This window comes from Numida meleagris, chromosome 6, assembly GCF_002078875.1.
Source record: "Numida meleagris isolate 19003 breed g44 Domestic line chromosome 6, NumMel1.0, whole genome shotgun sequence".
In the NCBI taxonomy this organism is placed as follows: Eukaryota; Metazoa; Chordata; class Aves; order Galliformes; family Numididae; genus Numida; species Numida meleagris.
Genome location: NC_034414.1, coordinates 23,168,908 through 23,185,182, shown reverse-complemented (window position 1 = coordinate 23,185,182; position 16,275 = coordinate 23,168,908). Strand labels below are relative to the sequence as shown.

Sequence of the window (16,275 nt, the reverse complement as noted above, 5' to 3'; positions counted from 1 at the left end):
CTTATGACATATGAAATATTTACTTTCATGTTACTTGCATTTGATTCCATTAGTTACACTAGAAACAGCAGAAGAGAGACACGCTTAAAGCATAAAAAAGAGAAATAAAAAACATATCAAAACTAATCATAGTTTGGCAAGCACAGTTCCAAATATTCAGTTTCAAAGGCTGAAAAACGCTAAGTTAATCCCCACTTTAAAGCTTAATAAAAAAGAACGTATTTTACTTTCTGGCCATCAGTTCAGATTCCTAATAAAATATTTAGTAATATTATTTTCAAGCTTTTGAACATCAACTGAAATGTTATAGAATGATCTCAAGATTTCATTGATTTCTATAGGGGAAAGATGATAAAGTGCGTGCAAGTTTTAAAAAGTGATAAGGAAGCTTATAACTATGAGGAATATAATGATCTATTTTCAGAATTAGTCTTGCAATCCAAAGGGATCTAGTAGAGAAAGATAAACAAGGATTACGAGAATTTCTTCTCTGAATACAGTATGGTCCAGCTGGCAGTCCAGGGACTGTGCGCTACACCCAGTTCATCTCTACTACCTAAGAGGAGACAAGTGTGTGTTTGACTGTGTGCACTGTTTGCTCAAAAGCTGAAATCTCAACTTGTGTTTGCAGAAGTCAGGGTCTTTAAGACTGAATTTCCATGGGAGGAGAGAGCCTCTGATGCAGGAACATGGCCCAGCACTTACAGACCCCATGTGGCACCCGAACCTACTGTCTGTTCTTGGTGGCTGAAGGAACTGGACTGTGCTACTTTAAGATATCAGAGAACAGGTGATTAAATGTAGAACCAAGCAAGGATTAATGTTAATATTATCTTAACTGAATGTGGGAGTCCTGTAAAGCCATTATTTCTGTCTACTACCACTAGGATTATCAATTATCTCAGGTATGACTCACATCAACTTCTGGCTAAAAGGAAGAGCTATCACCACCCCCACTTAGTACGAACAAACAGAAGTTCCCGTCAAAGGGAGAGGATTGATTTACTTGCTACTGTAAATTTGCCAGTGCAAGCTTAACTGACAAATCTGGTTTAACATGAATGAGGAGTTCAAAAGAAATAATTTGTACCTCTAAGTACAAAATTCTAAAACAGAGTCCTTGTTAACACGTACACATCCTTGTAGACAAGCAAGCCCTCTGTCATCCCTTCTGACTATATGTACACCTGAGCAATGCTCAGCTGGGGTTCTTCAGCCTGGAGAAGAGAAACTCCAAGGAGACCTTATAGCAGCCTTCCAGGACCTGAAGGGGACCTACAGGAAAGCTGGGGAGGAGATTTTTATAAGGGTGTGTAGTGACAGGATGAGGGGAAATGGGTAGATTTAGACTAGATATTAGGCAGAAACTCTTTACTGTGAGAGTGGTGAGACACTGGACAGGTTGCCTAGCGAGGCTGTAAATGCCCCCTCCATGGAAGCAATCAAAGCCAGGCTGGATGGGGCTTGAGCAACTTGGTCTAGAGGGAGGTGCCCCTGCCTATAGCAGGGTGGTTGGAACTAGATGATCTTAACGGTCCCTTCCAACCCAAACCATTCCATGATTCTGTGATTCTACCAGACCCCTACGACAAGATGAAGAGTTCTGGACCATATTGTTTTCTAAGAGGATCCCACTACTCATTTGTTTATTTTGTTGTTCACCTGCTGAAGACAGAAATGTGTTCCATTTCAATTCTCTGTGGTGTAGGCAGGCACCTGTTTTCATTTGTATGAAATAAAGAAACTAACATATTTCATCTAGGCAAAGAGGAGCAAAAGGTCAATGTTTAAAACCATGACCACTTTTCAGAAGAAGGGAAGGAATTAGGCATTCTGTTTAAATCTTATATAATAAATTATTAGAGCCTCAATGTATTATTACCATTATTAGTTTTAGAAAGAAAAATGTATAAGCTTATGGAAGAGGAGAGAATGGCCTGAGAGATAGTCAAGAACAACGTGATACAGTGGAGTAGAACTGATGGCAGATCTCAAAAGCTTCTGATACAGGATGCTCATATTTCTCATGGGATATGTATGTTAATTATATTATTGAATTCCTATTAATTTTTTACCGACTTGTAAACTGAAGAAGCTACTGGCCGTTGCCTCTACACTGAGTTGTACAGGCAGGCAATGGTTGAAATAGTCTTACAGCTCTGTGGCTCCTCTGCTCTAATGAAGCCATAAAGAACAATGCAAGCAATGGTACTTTCAAATTCTACAGCTTGTCCCTTAAACAATGTGTTAGGTTCAAACATGGAGACATTTCCCTCCAAACCTCACAATTCTTCACCCTGGATCTATTGTGACTGTAAGCACGGAATTGTGGCCATGTGTCTGTGAGACTGATACTTCACAAAGTCTCAAAAATCTAACTAAGCAGTTCATCTGCTACTAAATGAAGTCCAAACACTTATCACATCTGTTAGATAAGTCTTCAGAATACAGTGCAATGAACCTGATGCCATTTTATCTTGGAGACCACTGTCTTGGTTCCCTGTTTCAAAGATGAAGATAACCTAGACTAAGAGCTCTTTGATGAGGAAACAGACACTTTCTCCCAACCTCCAGCCCCTGGTGTATCATGGCTGTTTGTAGGCCCTTGAACATAGGCCTGGACCAGTATAGTCTAAAGGGTTACTTCTTCTCATAGATCAAAGCCAGGCCCTTCTGGCCTGGCTAGATGAATTTACCTGTTTACAGATTTTGTGTGAGTCATCTGATTCCTTCTAAGAATTGCACACTGGGTACCATTATCTCAGTTTTACTGATGGCATGCAACTACATCAGGCAACCAGATATTACAAAAATTTTGTCTCGTGACTACAGCAAGCAGTCCTGTGGCATGACTTTGCAAGGCAAATACAACATTCCACAAATAGGCCTTCATGCTACAGATCCTCCCACAAATCCTCACATACATATTTACTTTCCCTTCTAAGCCACATTTTTTTCTTCCACTACTTCCTCAAAATTGTAGTTTGTCTGGACACAAGATGTGTTTTTAACAAGTTTTTTCAAAATACTTACCTCTTCAAAGTCCTAGTGGAAGTGTCAACATGGAATTTTAATGAGTCTTGAAAGTGGCCTAGAGGTTGCATCGACAAAACCATCACATTATTAACAGAATTTATTTTGGTTAAAAAGCACCAGAGAGATGTGATCTCTCTCTCTGCACCCTGACCTACCCACATAAATTCACCAAACTCAAGTGAAAAGCAGTACTTACTAATTCAGTCAGATAGGTACAACCATGTATTGAACAGCCTATCATACCGTCTTCGTGTCAGACTGACAGCACACTATGACATCTATTAGAAAATCTTAAAAGTTCAAGAAGACATTATTTTGGGGGTTTCTAAGTCAGTAGGCAGTGCTGTGTGAACTTCCCCCAAGTGTGAACTTGGGGAAAAAGCTAGGAGAAAGCAGGGCCATGTGCAGTATATTTGTATCATTGGTTATAGACAGATCTATGTAGAAGTAGAACTAGATCTTGCTACATTATTTTCAGATAAAAATTATTTCTGATTTAAAAGTCGTTTCTTAAATCTGTGTCTACAAAACTGAAAGGTCAGTGGATGAATTTCACCTTATGCTTCTATCAGGACCGATATTCACACAGAAAGAGAATGAATAGAAGACTGTCTCCATTTCAGACATTTTTGTATTTCTAAACTATCATTAAAATGTCACAGTCCTACTGCAGTCCTGTTCACTTCAGGATTTTCCCTCTTATCACAGCAGTTGGTAGGTTTGGGATCCTTGCTTTCCTTGCCATTGTGCACAATTTAACACTGCCATCAGAGAAAGATAATGACTGTATGTTACAGAAAGTTTTTGTGTTTTCAGGTGCATATGCCAAAGTGTAACTGAACCGGTTGGCGATTTAAATTATTCCCTTAACTTTCTGAGGTTTCACAAAGCTGACTGCTCTTCCTTTAGCAATAATTACAGACTGTGGCAAATCAGCCCACCTTCCTCGAGGAGACTGCAGGCCATATTTACAGTCAAATGTAAGAGAAAAAAGACTGAGAAATTTTTGCCACATTTTCACACCTCAGTGCTCTGACAGGTCACCACCCAATTTCTAAATTGAAATCTATCATCAAAATTGGTATTAATTAGTCGTGTATCAGCTCCTGGCAGAGGCCAGAAGCTAAACAGATCTTGGAGACCAAATTTTTTTATACTCTTGCAGGAGGTCTCTGTAGATCAGGGTAAAGTTGTATTCAGCAAAGGATGAAGAAGACTGGCCATGGGGAGAGCTTCTGCCATCCTGATGGACAGAGGGGGAGAGCAGGGTAGGCAGGTGAAACCATGTGCACCAAGCTGATACTCAACCTGGCTTCCCCGAGAGCCGCTGAAAGGGCAGCCAGAATAATTGTAGGGATCCAGGAGGTATTTGCTTAAATGTTCCCTATGCTCTGTCTTGCCTCTGAACTCAGAAGACATTAGACACCCTTCTCAAACCCCAAGCAGCAGGGAGGATCAAGAAGACATCAGTACCCTTACTTACAAGAGTCTTAGCTGCTGTTTTGACGCTGTGAGATACAAACCACAAGGTTGCTTCTCTACCCTTGGCAGAGAGCAAGTCCTCCCTGGCTTGCAGGAGTATGTAGAGGGGCAGTGGCTCAAAAATTCCACTCTACTTCAGAGACAGGCAAAGCCTGACCTCTTTCTCACCTGGTGGGGCATCTTGGAGATGCCTTTGCCCTTTCTGTCCTTTTAAAATTCCTGAGACACTTCCCTCTTTGTCTGCGGTGGATAGCCAGAGGAGAGCAGCAGAACGTGAACATGCAGATACTATTCTGCAACTTGCCTTCATAGCTACACAAGGGCTGCAAAGTGCACCAAGGAGCTGACACGTGCATATCAGGGCAAGAGAGTGTCATAGGGCATCTGAGAGATTTCAAGTCAGTAAGGGGACTTTTCGTGTCTGAGCACTTTGTGTATTCAAGGCTCAGACTAAATATGGCTCATGAGCAGTTTCACATCTCTGAGGCAGGGAAGCATGCTGTGATACTTCTTGCCTTGTACATACACTGTAGATACCTGAAAAAAAAGAACAACAAACACAACAACGAACTCAAGGGCTTTCTAGTTGCAGCCAGTTTCAATCTAAATGGGATAGTCTTGAAATCACTGGGATTTATGTTTAGAAATTTAACAGGAATGCTAAGCATTATATCTGGACCTGAGACTCAGCTATCGTCTAGTCCGGATCCTCAGACTCTCAATGTACTCTAAATCTGTGTTTTCCTATTAAATTAATCTATGTGAGCGTAGGGAAGATTAAACAGCCAGTGCTTGAAAGCTTTGCACACTGTGTGGCCAGGTTGTCTTCTCTCCACCTCTGGAATTGTCCCATTTGTTTGCCGGGATTTCTTCTCCTGCACGCTGCTCTCTATTCTCCCCATCAGACAGCCCATGCAAGTTGATGGTGCAGGTTTAGTTTCACTTGGGTTTTATTTCCAATTCCAAGCCCTAAGTGATCTCATGGAAAACCTTTAGGTGCATAGTTGTATGCCAACAACCTCTGTTTGCATGCTGATACGAAGCTGTGCATTAGCACTTGGATCACTTTTGGGGTTCCGGTTAATGGAAGGAACCCTCTGTTCCTTTACAGCATTCACTTTCCACAGCTTAGACTGATGAATGCCTACCATACTAAGCGACCTCTCTCAAGCTGATATTTATTTCCTGTAAGCATAAGCCCTGATTACTCAAAAAGCCATTGCATTCTTTCCACCCTCATGAAACATTCCTCTCATGTCTGATGAATACATTTATTTTCACTAAAGACGCAAGCCTCATCTCTGTGAGGATCTAGTTCAACAAACTGTTTTACTCAGTTGTTACTCCAATGGGCTCGATATAGCTGCACATGCAACAATAGATGCTGTTCCCCTCCCTCTTCCTCCACCTTGTAGCAACTTACCAAAACAGTACAGACCAACTTCTTGATGTACATTCTTCCTCTTCCTACCTCCTACTCACACAGAAATATGGGGCCATTTAACTTTTTATTGCACATATTTATGGACACATTTCCTCTCTTAATTAAGCTATTATTTTATTTTAAGGGGATGCCATCACCATAAAAATCAGCTAGCACTGAAAGAATGAAATGATTTGCTTTTCATCATTAGCAGTGTTTGGTTTTTCACTCATCTTGGAGTATGCATTCTGAAAATAGATCGGTAAGTTCACTTCTCCTTAAGACTTCAGTTTTTTGTTCTTTTGAATTGAACAAAGACACTGTGAAAAGGACTCAAACGCAGCTGAAAAATACAGAAAATTATACTCACATTAACTTCTCAATAGAATTATAGAGTAAGAGCTAGTACCCAAAGACTGGTCTGTGTATTTTGGATTTTACAAAATCGAAGACTTGACATTCTACCAGAACATACAGTTTTAAATTATTGCCCAAAAGGTCCTGCCAGCTGCTCCTCACTATTTTGTTGTACTAGAGGAAAGAAAATAAAGTTGTAAAATGTATTTTAAAATTCTCTCTGACTTCTTGTATGTATCTAGGTTGTGAGATTAAGTGTCTACATGAGAAATTTCACTTCCTAACTTGGTACTTCATTCAAAATAATGTATGCCTCTATCCAGGTTGCTATAAATTGAGGTTGCTTCAGTCTGGATTGCAAATGCTAAGCCTGAGATAGTAATATGGCTGTGTAGGATGGACTTATCCAGCCAAGTAAACCAAGATGGCAACCATATCTGTGACTTTTGGGATTTCACAAACAGCTCATCAAATCTCTGTTTGTGTTGAAATGCAGTTCTGATCTTGAGAAAAAAGACAAGCATCGGCTGGTGATGCAGACACAGGTTTGATCTAAAATTAACTATGTCAGAGCCTGAGAGACTGTTCTCTCAGGTCTGCTGGCTGCTCTCTGCACGCTGTGAAGGAAAAGTAATAGAGAGTTGAAGGTAAGAGGAGGTGATTACATCTGAAATCTTTTCCTCCTGTTTAATTGGTTTAGCACAGATTTTCACTTTCTTCTTGGTCTGCCCTGCAGCTGGCCTTGATGTCTTTGCAACTGAGTTGGTCCTCACCACAAGGACAGCACCACAGACCACAGAAACTGTTCTGAATGTCGCTCTGCTAATGGAATCCAAGGAGACAAATGAACTTTAGAAGTTTCTGTGTGATTGAGCAGAAAACAAACACCCGGGCACTCAAATAATTTTGCTTGTGAAAATAAAAATAACAATCCCCTCATGAAAAGTAATCTAGAAATGGATTTGTCTATGCATTGGCAGTCTTTAATTTTAGCAAAAGTGACAGTCTCACATGGAATGTGCACCAGTGACAGAAGTGTTGAAACACTATTTTTTTCCTGGTGAGAACATATATATCCCCTTCCACATGAGTCTACCAATAGAGTAAGCTTCACTTCTCTGATCCATCTTCTGAACTCTATTTTCATAAGCACATTTAATAAATTAATTTTACATGCTTGCATAGAATGAAGGCTTTATAAGGCTTATTAGGAGTGTTATTGACTTTGGGAAGACAGATGAAAGAGTGGTTTATCATACTAGCAAATAGCATATATGAAGATTTGCCCATGTCAAGTGTACTCATAGCAGTAGTATCTTCCAGAAATTCAGGTTTGAGTGTTCTCAAGAATAGTCAGTTGTACACTCCCTGAGATCTCTTTTGCTGTGAAAGAATCCCCACTTTGAAAAGGAATTAGTAAGAACTGGTTCAACATAGGAAGTCTGGAGTATACCTCCTAAGCCTGTGAGAGTTCCAGTTGCTCTCACACTGAAAAAACTTTTCAGTTTACCACCAGCTGAAGTTATAGATATGATGCTGTCCCCAAAGCTACAGGGACATGATTTCTCTGTGGAATACAAATAAGGGAGGAAATATGGATTTCTTGAGTAGGGTGATAAACAGATCAATACAACATGAAAGAGACATCGATGGGTATGAAATTTATGTAGTGAAGCACACTCCTTTTATAATTTCAAAATTAAGACAATTTCACGCTGGAACTTACATAGAGAGATTTTATTTAGCCTAAACTGAAATTTCACAGTGATGATCAGAAGAAGACAGAGATCTACAGTGCAAACTGGCACCGTGTCATCACTTTGAGGAAGAAATTAAGGTGGGCATTTTACTAAAAGAAGAAAGAGTAATTATCTCAGCAGCACAGAGAAAGGAAGTAACTGCTGACATGTAAGCTAGCCATCCAGTAAAAGAAAGATGCAATCAAGGGAGAAGTGGTATTTTATTCCACTTGGAAGGTCATTCAGATAAGATACACAGCAATTCAATATGATACACGTAATTGCTTCCAAAGAGAATAAACAAAGAACTGATACATAGCAATGAATCCCTACACAAATCATAACAAAATCTGGAGAGCGGGGCTTTCCCTGAACAAGACAAATGAATGTATTTATGGCTAACCAAATTATATTCTAAAGTCATGAGGCAGTCAAAACATTCAAAGAATGCTGATTTCTGACATCAAATCACAGCCTGCAAGGCAGGAAAGCCAGAGGGTTTTGGGGACGGATGGGAAGCACTGATATTCAGGCAGAGCTGCAGACTTGCAGTGAGGTCTTCTGATTCAAGCATAGCATTTGCTTGTCAAGGTATCCTCAGAAAAATGAGAAAGTTGAAGAGAGTAACATCACTGAAATAAAACAAACCATAATTCAGATTTACTACTGTGCAGACCTACATGATGAATATGAGTTTTACTTCGCAAGAGACCTCCAAATACTAGATGTACACACAAAAATGGAGGAAAAAGAAGACACAGAAATCTCCTTCTGGCAGATACACCAAACTTTTCAGTACACCGCACTATTAAGATAAGCTTTTCCCACCACTGCAGGATAAAGTCTGATTTATTGTGGATTTATTTATTTTGTACCCCTACATGCCCCTCAGCAATAGCCCTAACTGCCCCCAAGCTCTGCGTTTAGTCCAGAAACCGGCTGGCTCCAAGACATTTGCTGATGAACAGAATATGCAACAGTTCAGTCCTTCCTGATGCTCCCTTGGGTTTTTCCTGCCGAGCACATGACATATAGGTACATAATTATACTTGATACATCCACCATACTTTTAAGTACCAATGATACCAGATCTGCTTCCATCTTAAACAATAATTGATAGGAGATGGATTACAAAACAAACAAACAGCTCAGGGAAGGAGATGAAAACACTGTTGGCTCATTCTAAATATTTTAATATCAGCTACTGTTCCTCCTATTAATTAAGAATGCCAAGGATTATTATGTACATGGGGAATAAGAATTGATTCTGCAGATTCCTGACTGTAGGAAGAGAAACAATAGCCCACTTTGCAAATTCCTGAGATTCTTGGAACAGATTGTAGGAACAGCAGCGAAAATGCTTACTATATAACTGCATAAGAATATGGAAAGCTCTAATAAGTGCCAGTAGTTTGTGTTTGGCTTTTCACATTCTTGCCAAAGATCATTTTTCACTCCAAGGACATTATTGAAAAAGGCTGACTGTGAATGGTAAGTCCCTACAGCTACTGCTTAGAGGAACAGGCAGAGTAGGAAAGAAAGAATTTAACATAATCTGTTGATGCCCTGACTGTTACTCCTACAGAAATCTAAGGAATTTTGTAGTGGGATGCACACATCATCCTATCACCCTTTCATAACATTGCATGACCAAGAACTTGTTCCAATAAGACCTTATGTTGCTTATCTTCCAGTTACACTAAGGACTGTTAGAACTTACACAGACTTTCAGGACATTAAATACCATGTTAATAAATTACCATTCTAGTGCTCACAGGTCATTAATCTCATTTTTATTTTTTTGAGAGTTGGCACAGTCTCTTGAAGAATGTTTAACTGCAGAAGACTTTTCTATTATTCCTGAATTCCCCAAAAATAAAAAGATCCAAGACATACCAGATGAGCCACTCATGAAAATAAAGGAAGTTCATGACCAATTAACATTATACAACAGAGAGCAATCTGTTATTTAAAATTTCAGCCACTAGTAGTTTGTATTAATAAAGGTCTCTGATGCCTGACTTGATAAAAACTGGTCCCAGGCAGATTTTGTAGAGATGACGTATGCACTTTTAGATGCCTTGTTGTATATCACAGAGCTAAGCCTTGTATTTCAAGAGCTGGAATTTGACACTGCAATTGTACAGGTGTTAGTAAATAATTCCCTGTCACCTCCAGAGAAAAGTAAAGATGACAACCATCATGGGATAGGAAACAGCCTACCTTACACTATATACAGTGAATGCAAACTGCATTGAAAATCAATTAAGTGGTGCAGGGGATACTTCTCATTCCCTTCTTTTACAAGGAATTATACGTCCTTGGAAAAAAAGAAAAGAAATAAAATAAGAGGAGAAAAATCATGAGATTTCAAACTGTATCCTATCAGAGTAAGGTACCCATGTACCCTGCAGAATGAAGTATAAAATCAATTTGAAGCTTCCTAAGTTTGCACAGAAGGAAGCAAAGTGAAGTGATATAGCTGTGAGTGTCTGGAGGACAGAGTCCCCTTCGAAATGAAGGACACTGCTCTGCTCAGAGTCTGAAACTGCGATTCCTCACCCATGGAAAATACCTACATAGCTTAAAAAGCAAACCCAAAATAAATCACAAATAGAGATAAAAGAGTTGCTATCATGTGTTTTTGTGCTGAAAAGTCTCTATGCATGAACACTGAAACATTCTGTTGTAGCTCAGCCTGACACTGAAATACATATCTGGGATCTGGTTTTGGAAGTTTAACTCATGCTTCTTTGGTGAAATCCTCTCCTGCAATGCAGTGTCACTTTTGTACTCCAATGGCCAGTTCAGCACAAAATCCACATACAGAGAAATCAGGAAAGCCAACCTATAGGGGAAAATAAAGACGTGAGGCAGAGCACCTATGGAAGCTCTGGGGCACTCAGGGTGTCCCACACGGTGGGATCAGGGTGACAGGGTGCCATTCTCAGAAAAGCATAGTAACTACGTAATGTCAACCCCTGCCAAGTACCCATGTGAGACCAAGTAATGTCAAACTCTATACAGCAGTGCCTCATGGTGGACCTTTCACACTCCTGCCAGCTCTCCAATTTCATTTAGGTTATGCTGTGCTGTCTCTGCATCAACCTCTGAACAACACAGCAAGTTTCACTCACCTGCCCTCACAGCTCCAGTTGGGATGGGTCTCCTCCACCTGACTGGCACCTGTGCTGGGGAGTGGTGTCCTCAAGACAGAGCTGCAGCAGGGCAAGCTCTCCATGGGAAGGGTAAGACCACTGCCTGGATGAGCCTCCTGCCCTCATTTCTTCTGAAACCACTCCTTTGCTTCACAAAAATCTCAGTCTCTTCTGGAAAAGATGGACAGAGAAAGTAGGGACAGACTTAACTGCAGCTGCAGATGAAGTTTCATTGTTGTTTTTCCCCTCTTTGTGATGGTGCTGAAGTGTGTCTCTCTGAAAAATGCCTCAAATGAGATGTGACTAGCTGCTCCCTGCCCTACTGATAGGCTTGAAGATTACTTCTGCGCACAGGATTTTCAGTCCGTGGACACCGAGGATGTGTCTTTTCATTGCCTACTCTGCAACAAAGCAACTGAAATAATGCTGCCGTTCCTGCTGCCCTTGTAGCTGGCGAGTGACGTCTGATTGAAGCAGCTCACCCTCTCCTGGCTATTGAGCATGCTGGGCCAGAATTAAATGAGCTCGGCTGGTTCGGTGTGGCAGGCAACTTTCCCATCTATGAGGAAAATAGGATGATATTTTGAGAGACACTACAGAGGTGTACTTTAATAATTCAAGCTAAGAAAGAAACTCTTTGAAGTATCAAGAGTGGGTAGGTATTTTGAAATGGTCTTGGTTAGGCTATTGCAAATCTGCTAATCAAACCAGGCACAGCAAGAGAGTAGTTCCAAATAAAATGAGATTAGAAGTAGTTGCTGCTTCTTAGTAAATGAGTTTCTACAAAAAAAAAAAAAAAGTGTAATTGTCATCTGTTTGCTGCTGCTTTCCAACAGAGAGGAAAACATTGCAGTGTTATGGTACAAAGCAAAAAAACATTTCTAGATCTAGCTGAGGGGTTGACTGCAAGCTTTGTGCAGTTGATTGGCATATGCAAAGAAAAACATGTTCAGCACTGTATTGGCAAAGGACATGCAATTAATGACTTACAATACACACTCAGCCTCCTCAGCACAATTTACTTGGCTTGCCACCTCATGCTCACATTTTCTTCCTGAGAATCCCTTGGGCAAGGGCACATGGCCCACCTTATGGCATGGAGAGGTGCTACTGTACATTCGCCCTTGGGTTAAGCTCTCCTGTCAACCTGGCTATAGACAGCTATTTAGTTATTTTGGGGAATAGATGGAGGAATTGAAGATAACCGGACAAGATGGTAGCTGAAAAGGTCCCTTCTGTTAAAAAAAACATAAAAACTGGTGTGTCTCAGCACTTGCGGACATAATGTGTCTCTGAAGAACAAACACAAGTAGGTGATGACCGCATGTGAGTCTTAGCTGATGGATGTTCACATCTCACAGATGTAACAGTTTAGTCCAGTTTTAAAAGTATCTCAAAAAGTGCAAAGCCTGCAAGGCACTGTGGAGAGCGAATTCACTTCTTGCCTCTAAAGGAAGTTCGGCCACATGGCAGGTGTGGGGCAAAATGTAGGCCCCTGCAGCTCCTCCTGTGTCTAGAAGGCCGCAATCTCAGTTCCCATATTCCTGTGCTGTTGGTGGTGCGGACACAGAAGGCCTTCAGCTGCCTTTAGATACAAGTAAATGCCGTGCTACCCCTCCTGTGGCCCTGCAGGAGCTGAAGTACCGCGCAACACAATCTTCCCTCAGATTGCCCCATTCTGCCTCCCAGGCCAGGCTGGGGGAGCCAGTGATGATATCACTGGCCAGACAGTTGCTGTGTGGAGACTTTTTATACAGAAAGCATGTTTGTGGGCCCCTTTTCCAGCCACCACTGCGGTCCTCTCAGAGGCAAGCTGCAGCTCTGTTGGCAGTTCCAAAGCTGCCCATGTTTCCATCCCTTCCAAGTCTCAACACAAGCTCAACTCACTGTCTAACTTCCATTTGTGCCGCGCTTTCGTGTCTTCGGACCCACTGTGGTGCCTCAGCGCAGCCCTCGGCACGAGGCCGGTGGTGGGGGCCCCGCTCCGCGCGGGGGCGGGCGGCATGGCGGCATGGCGGGATGGCGGCAGGGGGCAGCGCGTCCTGTTCGGCTGGCGCGGGGGTGGCGCTGGAAGGCAGCTGCTGCCTGCCCGCCTCAGCGCGGCCGCAGGGCGTCACCTCGCAGCGAGTGCTTTCCATAAGGTAAGCGCGGCAAAGGTCTGGCCCGTTCTCATTTCCGCGGGCTTTTCATCCTTCTGACAGACACAACGCGGTGTGCGGATCTGAAGTCACCAGGTCTGACTGACATCGCTTAGGAAGTGTCTGGCCATGGCGTTCTCTGTGAATAACAGCAGTCGTGGCTGCTCCTGGTGGTCCTGCACCTCTGCGCCTGCTCTGTGCTGGCCGGTGCTGACCCTGAGCTGTGGAGGCCTCCGAGTGTGGAGTAGACCAGAACATTAGCCAAGGAACTGTACAAATAAATAAATCTCAATTTGTCTTTGTGCAAATCCACATCAAATTCATGTGCCTTGTCCTTTCCTCAAGGCAGCAAACAGCTCTGCCCACAGGCCTGCGTGCTGTTTATGCCAGTCTTGTCTCGGCTGCACCCATGTCTCTCCCACACAGCCTTTGTGCTGCAGTTCTCCCTGCCCCGGCGCTCCTGGTTCTGTGAGTAAGATGTGCGTGCACATCTATATCTACCCATATCCATATATCGATCTCATACAAACCTGAAGGGATGTCCTTTTCTCTTGTTCCTTAAAGCTTTTCCTGAAGGCCAAGGCCACGCTGCTGCCTTTGTTCCTTTGTGGTACGTGAATTTATCTTGGAATGTCACGTGTGTACTCTGTATCTCTGGATAAAGGGTTGCATTTATTTTCTGTAAGCTATCGTGTATGCTTACGGTGACATGTGTATGGTAAGGCATAATAACAGATGCAAGGGAGTTGCACACAGTTCCTAAACTGGGAAGGACAACAAGCAGTTGCCTGCAGCTAAAAACAAAGATGCGTAGGTACCTGTCAGGGCGAGTCCTTAACAGATGTTTCAAAGCTGTATGTAACATTTTGGTAGTGCAGAGAACATGCTGGCAAGTGCTCCAGGAGGAATTTATGGAATAAGGAACTTGAGTGCAAGTGTCTGTGCAGTGGTTTGCCAGCGATGTGCTACTGCTGCTGCTGCTGCTGCTGCTGCTGCTGCTGCTGGGAGATACAACAGGGAGGTACCCGGAGCTCCTCTGTAGTGCATCAGCGTTTTCTGTGTGTACCTCAGGTATAAAAGTGGAGGAAGTGCTGAGAAGTCCTTAGCCTTTTTAAATGTCGTGTGGAAGCAAAGTGATCTGGGGCTTCCTACTGAAAGGACATTTGGTTATAAAATTCTACCTGAATGCTTTCACTCAGTGCTAAAAATAATGCAAAAACTGAGGGAGATTATTAATGACTAGGACTCCCTCTCACTAATTTTTTTCAGTTTGGTTACACTTTAAATACAATTATTCGTCCTGTTTGACCTATATATGACCTTTATGACTGGAAAAAGTTATTGCTTTCTCATTTGTTTAAGCATATTAAAAAAAAAGATGAAAAAAAAAGACAGAAGTTTGCTGAGGAACTGGTGAAATAGCTGCAGTGTGTCTGAGCTCACAATGTGAAGTTTGCCAGAGGCTGAGATGACAGTCATTTTTAAAGGCACTGAGAAATCTCCAGTTTGTGTTAAGAGAGGAGGTTATGAGTTTGACTTTTGCAGACCCATAATCAGGTGTTTGGGTTTTTTTTGTTTTGTTTTTTTGTGAGGCTCCTTTGCCTCAAGATTTTGGTAGTCTACTTTAAAATCACAGATTGGTTTTGATCCCTTTAATTTATGTCTATCCCTGGCCATCATGCTTTACTACAGTTTCACAACAAGATCTGTGCACATGCAGTCTTTGTTTTTATGTCAGCTTTCCATGCAAAATAATTTTGGAGATGCAGAGCTAAGCATCTAGAATTGGAGAATGTAAGATTAAATCAACAAATCCTTCTAGAACGTGAATCTCCTTCTCCTGTCCCTATTCACTCTCGAGATCTTTTGCTTTTAAATTATGTGTGAAGTGTGCTCTGGCTCAAGGGGGAAAGATGTGCATCCCTGCAGAGCTGCGGTGAGTCATTGTCAAGGAACACTGTGCACAGGTCTCCCAAAAACTTCACATCTATTTTTGTATGGGATGGAGCAATGAGAATCAACTACAAAATGTCAATGTGAGAAAATACATCATGGAAGTCACATCTTTCTTTTTGGGAAGTTCAAGAAAGCTTGCCTGGAAGTTCTGGGAGAGGTAAAACACCCCTCTGCAGTGGTGGCAAAGGTGTTATGCAGCAACATGTGCTGTGTTTCTGGCACAGAGTGGTTTCTGTAGGGCTGGGACATGCTGCAGTGTGATGTATATTGCAGGAGTTGTGCTATACAGCAAGGCAAAGGCTCAGTTCTTTAACTGTTGTTTTTATGCCTCTTGTGTTCAGGTGGGATACTTCATGTTCCCTTGTGATTTAAGAATAGTTTCACTTAATGCTCTGTGTACAAAAAGGCAGTAAGGCAGGGAATGTAAAGCATGTCTATCTAATAGCAGCCAGGCTGCTCAGTTGGCATGTTGGGAAGGCTGGTTATGTTGTATGTGCCAAGAAGCAGAATGGATGATATTCGAAGTTCTAAAGAGTATCACTGAATTATTTGAGAGGACTTTATTCCCCGAAGCCCCAGGTAATGAATAGAATGGAAACCTGTGATCCATCTGATCAGAGCCACCAGGTGTGTGCGTTTCTGCAAGGGTAGTTAGAAAATAATTTTGTCAGGAAATGTGTCTTCTTCCTTGAGTTTTCCGCGGTCATTTAATGTATAAATACACTTCTTGCTAGTGCCAAGGTGGAAACAGACTGGTCCCATATTGCTGAGCTTCACTGCTCCTATCAGTGGGTTCCCACAGTTTGAAAAGCTGCCCTGGGAGCAAGTGCTGATGCACACATCTCACTGTAGTGCAAAGCAGAAAGCAGTGTGCCAAAGGATCTGTGGCTTGTCATACTGTTCTGAAAGCAGTAAAGGAAAAAATATGCAGATTCTTGTGAGCACATCTGTTTTCTTTCTGTTTTCCCTGAACTAATTAGTGATTG

The 16,275-nt window shown here is 41.9% G+C and overlaps 1 protein-coding gene across 3 annotated transcripts in view; it reads right to left on the bottom strand.

Annotated features, from left to right (window-relative positions):
- The window catches only part of C1QTNF4 (C1q and TNF related 4), a 51,582-nt gene extending 37,661 nt beyond the window's left edge, over nucleotides 1–13,921 (bottom strand). The window contains exons 1-2 of one of the 3 annotated variants that reach the window (XM_021403039.1): nucleotides 13,864–13,921; nucleotides 11,175–11,366 (exon numbers count right to left, since the gene is read on the bottom strand). The gene's annotated coding sequence lies outside the window, so the exon portion shown is untranslated. Of the gene's footprint in view, nucleotides 1–11,174; nucleotides 11,772–13,082; nucleotides 13,264–13,863 lie in introns of those variants that run through there. The other 2 variants (XM_021403038.1, XM_021403040.1) reach the window with 2 other exon arrangements.